Source organism: Protopterus annectens, chromosome 13.part0 (genome assembly GCF_019279795.1).
Source record: "Protopterus annectens isolate FY-2018-M chromosome 13.part0, PAN1.0, whole genome shotgun sequence".
Classification (NCBI taxonomy): Eukaryota; Metazoa; Chordata; order Ceratodontiformes; family Protopteridae; genus Protopterus; species Protopterus annectens.
In genome coordinates this window covers 80,450,172-80,456,171 of record NC_056747.1, presented here as the reverse complement: position 1 = coordinate 80,456,171, position 6,000 = coordinate 80,450,172, and positions in this window count along the sequence as shown.

The following is a 6,000-nucleotide window of genomic DNA, read 5'->3' as shown; positions in this document are numbered from 1 at the left end:
GAATTACTGCTACTATATATTGTGAGCAATACAGAGCCTAAAGCAAAGAGTGGTCATTCAGGAAATTACAGTATTTGGTGACTGTTATTACATATCAGAATAAAATACATTATTCAAAAGGTCATAAAGACTACTCTATTCTGTCTTATCTACATAGCTACTATGGCTTAACAGTATTGTTATCATCAGAGATGTGCATATTTTTGCATCTGTCTGCAGAAACAGCAGTAAAACCATATAGAAATGTATTTTCTGTATTATTTTCCTTTTAAGGATCAACACTCATCTACACCTTACAACAAATGTTACATAATGCGCTATGGACATTTAAACCATTTTGTTATTATTGACCTCTTTGGACTGCACCTTGCCCTGAGTTTGGTCCTGTCAACATCTCAGGAAAATATCTTTCTACAGCAGCATGTAATAAATAATCCCCTATATTAATCATGTACAATGATGATACACGTAGGTTACTATCAGCCATGCTCTGTTAACTTTTATAAAATATGGTTCCATAAAGGAGACTGCTGGAAAGAACTTTTATTTTTCAAATGAAGTTAATTGTTTCAGAACTGCGACATAAGAATTGTATCACTCCCATAAAACCACGTTAGTTTTTATAAAGTGTCCATATATAGACCATTATGTATCAGTATAGAAAAATGTAAAATACCATTGAACAAGTCAAAACTAACATTACCTAAAAATTGTTGATTTCAACAGTGGTAGCCCCCATCCTACTTTTAAGAATTTTGCACTGGAAGGCTTTATATAAACATAAGTGGTAATGTAAATCATTACTGTAAGTCCCATACATGTGCATGAATAAAAATTCACAGAAGTAGCAGCAATACACTGTGCATTCACACAGCAGAACCATACTAGTCATCAGCAACGCTGCAGGCATTTTTATATTGCTATGCATTTTGCAGTATATATTTTTAAACTTTTTCCTTGCAAAATCCTTCATGGCCTAAGCTGACATTATGAATTCATCTATATATTCCTTCTTTTATCTACCCACTTTGTTATACCTTATCAAAATAATAACAGTGTTTTTCAAAGGCTTTTACTGTTAAAAATTCTTGATCATATAATGTGCTGCTTCTCAAATTATAATGAAATTCAGTAGGAGTATAATTTTTTGGAATATTGCCACTTCAATTTGAAATATGTCTCAAATTAGAAATGTATGGCTCTCTTTGATAGCTAAATGGTTAAAACAAATGCGCTGGAACAAATATGAAGTCAAGCATCTTGGTGAATTATATCCTTCTAAGCTATATTCTGAAACATGGAGTGAACCATTTCATAGATAAGTGGTGCAACACAACTCTATTCATCGGGTATTGAGGATTCACACCGTTAAAAGTACTTTAAAGCCCACTGGTAAAGCAAAAAAAAAAAAAAAAAAACCTGGAGTATATAAACAGCTTATTTCTCAAAAATCACAGTCAATGTTTACTTTTTTCTGCACCCAACAATACAGGACATTAGTGTGACGTATACAGTACAGATAATTGTGACCACATTTTCAATACCTCAAAGCCATTAGAATTGCACTTTTCTTACCATGATTCCAGTCAGGAGGCAAACCCCCTTTCCACAGTAGGTATGCGGTACCATATCTCCATAACCAATGGAGAGAAATGTAATTGATATTAACCACATTGCGCCAAGAAAATTGCTCGTCACCTCCTGCTTATCATGATACCTATAAGAATCAAGAGACAAAACCAGAAATTCTTAACAATCAAGATAGTATTTCTGTAAAGCAAGGAAAATTACTAAAATAGTCTTTTGTAAAGCAACAGTGATTATGAAAAAAATATATAAGTGGGTATTTTAGTTCCAACCAACATATGCTGGAAATAGGAGGAATTTTTGATGAGTTTTGAGAAGCAGGTCCAGGTCATGGTGGGACAACTCTTCAGTATAACATGCAACTCCTATTATTCACACAATCTCATTGTATAACATAAGCTAGCACGTAATCTGTGAGAGTTGCTTTATGTTACCTCCTTTTTGTTATTACAGTGATAGACACTAAATTGATGAATCTGTAAACCTATTATATTCAAAGCTTATTGTCCATTGTATATATACTTTTGGTTATGAACAGATGAACAGTAGCCCTTGTGAGTTAGGCATGCTGAGCTCAATTAGGGAGGAGTATAAAAATCAACTTGAAGAGCATTGTATGCAGTATTACCTGGATTCCAATTTCTATATTAAATTGTTTAATAAATAAAATAGTTCGCACATTGTATTGTGTATTCCAGAAAATGCTGCATATTTGAATGCATTGCACTACATACATACATAGCTGAATGAAAAACTCGAGTACTGCCTATTAATAAAAAATAATGTAATATGCTTATTCAGATGCATACACCAAAAAGAAAAGTGAAAGGTATGTTTAATAGATAAGAGGACCCATGAAACTGGTCTTAAACTTAGCAGAATAGATAGAGTCACTCTTTTTTTCTGAAGGATAATTTAAAATATCAGTATTAAGAAGTAATTGCAGTGTAATTAACCGCCTTTTGTTTTAAAAAATTGAAATTGACTTGTTGCTGTTAAGCTTATATGAGCTGTGATGATGGAATACATGGAACTGCTTGACTGGTTTGTATTTGTATTTTAGAGGGAATAATTTTCATTTTTGAAGGGTTTTGGGGATTTCTAGATATAGAAAACAGATCCATCAGACAAGAATGATTCATTATTAAAGAACATTTGCCAGTGTTTGTTCACCTACCATTGTGTAAGAAAAAACAATTTCCACTATTTTACTTATTTTATGAGCTTTATACTATGACTTTAAGTTTGTAGACAGGAAAGTAACGGAATTTGTTGAATTACCAGTCCATTGTGCTTATTACTACTCTGAGTAATTCTAAATACAACTTGTCTGTCTTGTTTTATTGAATAATACAGAACCACTTTGTTCTTTTCCTGAGCCCATATGTTTTAGGACAAACTTAGACTTGTGTGGTTTTATTCTCTTACTAACATTACAGCAAATAATGTGGATGATAAAACAGTTTACACCTTATTTTTATTACCTTTTTAAAATGTTTATCGTTGTAGGTCTTGGAACATCATGGAATTCCCCTCAACAAGCTAACAAACTTGAGTCGTTAATATTTATAAATAGTTTTTTTTATTCTAATTAAGCAAATTTGAAAAAAAATATTACAACAAATTTGAAAGTAGGGTTTCCCACTGCTTTAATTCTCAAACGAGTACATTTTCTACTACCTGCTAATTAGGATGATTTTAAGTAGTTCTAAATAGTAGTAGAGTGACTGACAGAACTAGGTTTTATGTACAAACATTAAAAAATGCAGCTCTCTAACTGTACATCTGTTAAATCAAATTAAAATGCTTGGGTTAGTAAAACTACTTAATGGAGCTAGTAAATTAGCAATTAACTGATGAAGTGAAACTTTATAAGAACTGAATTATCTTTATACATTTCCAGATCACACTTTTATTTATTAATTTCTAGGTTTACATGAAGATCTGTACATTCTAAACATTAAGTAGTTTATCAGAAATTGTATTTATTTTCCATAATTGTTCATACTTTGAAATATTAAGTTCTTTCACAGTAGGTTTCACATTGTTTAACTTAACTTATGGCATAGCAATGTGTACTTTATTTTATTCATGCTTAGATGACGGAGTTAACCTTGCTGGACCAAGCCCATTTTCCAAGGAGAGCCAAAAGGAGAACTCCAGTCGTAGATGCAATGGGAGTTTACATTAAAGTACAATTCAATGACAAATTATGCCTGGTAATACAGAAAAGACAACATTGATGCAGTGAAAATATCTACAAAGAATCATGTAACAGTTGGTGTACAGGAAATATAGTAAAGAAACATGTTAGGTAACTGCAAATTGTAAAGATGATCTAAAGCTGTATGTATCAACTATATAGTATAGTGATGTATACAAACAGATATATACATTGATTTTGCTTATTTAAGGAAAACACATTTATGATAAGTGCTAAATAAAGAGACAAAATGCTGTAGTGTAGTGTATAGAGCACTGCAAGTGTACTTTGAGTTCAGGAGAAGGACAATGTTATTAAGCACTTTTCTGATGTAAGAAAATTTCTTAACAAAGTTTTGTTAACTTATTACATATGCGTGATGCCTCCAGGTGCATCTGCAGTTAACTCCTGCTGACGTCTCTAGGTGTCAAATATTGCTTGTTCATATTTGCATCAATAATTACAAAACCATGCTATGTACAAAGTTTTAAAAGATTTTATCTTAAATCTTACACAATGGCAAACTCAACTGCATTAATATTTGTCCTCCATCTAGTGCAGGTAAATAGTTATGAACTGTTGTTTTATGATATTAATTTATATAGATCTAATGTTCACTTTTTCCAAATATCTCAACAACCAAGTAACAAAGACAGAACTCCTTAGCCTCATAGGAAAGCTCTCAGCTAAATGAATAAAATGCTGCTGACAGTATGTGTGTAACCTGAATGGTTGCTGAGATATTATAAGTTGTTTACAAAATATAACAAATGTTAATAGTTACTGTGTTTACTGTGACTTATAAAATTCAGTTTAAGACCTAGGATCTAAAGAACACTACCACAATAAAAATAATTCCTGCTGAAGAGCTTGCCGTTTATACTTCTTTCATAACCCCTATGGTTATAGAAATATTAAAATTTGTTTGAAATGTGAGGACATAATTTGATTCTGTCAAAAGGCTTAGACTTCACCCATTGGAAGTTACAGTGCAAACCTCCTGAGCTCCATTGGAGTGCACCTTTCAGCACTGTCATAGCCGGCTTTAGGCACCAGCGACCATGTTTTGTAACATGCTTGTCTGGTTATTACTTCTTTAATTTTCATCACAGTCAGACCATAGAGGTGTTCACAGGAGGCCATTATAGCTTGTGTTTGGGCTGAGGATCATGTGGTCATTGTTTATTTTACTTTTCTCGCAGACCTCAGAGGTATACAAAGAAGGTTATTATCGCTTGTGTAGGGGTAGTATACTATCTAGGAGCGCACGTGAGTGTGTGTGTGTGTGTGTGTGTGTGTGTGTGTGTGTGTGTGTGTGTGTGTGTGTGTGTGTGTGTGTGTGTGTGTGTGTGTTCATAGATTCATAGGTGTGTACTAGGCTAATGGTCCTGGAGCCTTTACAAGCCTAGCCCAAAGGATTACCCTGGCATCATGCCACCCGACCATATCTCCCAGTGACTCTGCCGAGTAGAGCCGCTGGAGTGATCCCTGGGGTGAATTTTTTATTTCTCATCCACTCTTCAAGATTTCTCTTGAAGAGGGCCAGTGAGATGCTCTCTTTGACAAGTATGGGAAGTCTACTCCATAGCATGGGCAGTCTCTGGGTTATGAACCTGGCCCTCCAGCATGTTCTGTTGATTGTGGTAATGAGGTTGAAGTCTCTGGAGTGTGTGGTGTGGAGGGATTGGGAATTCTTTAGATGTAGCATTTCTAATAGAGCTGGGTCAGATATGGCTTTGTAAGTCAAGCAGATATTGCCTCTAAGTAGGCGATATGAGACAGAGAATAGTTGGAGTTTTTTTGAGTCTGTCCAAATAGGACAAGTGTTTAAGGCCCAGGATCCTCTTTGTGGGGTACTTTTGTGGCCTCTCTAGTTGTTGCAGGTGTCTAGTGAGGTACATACCAAATGGGGCATTGTACTTGATGGCTGGCCTAAATGAGGGAAGAGTAGAGGGAGACAATGACCTCTTTCTTCCTGGATGCAAAACCTTTAGTAATGACCACTTTCTGACCACAGTGGAAATGTGGTGGTCAAAAGAGAGGTTGCTGTCAACCTGTGTTCCCAGATCTCTTATAATGCCTTCTGTGTTCAGTGGACTACCATCAATGTGGTAATTCATGGGAACTGGGTTTTTCCCAAAGGGGATGACGACACATTTTTTGGCATTTAGCTTAAAGCCATAGTTCTGACACCAGTTCTTGGTCTCAGT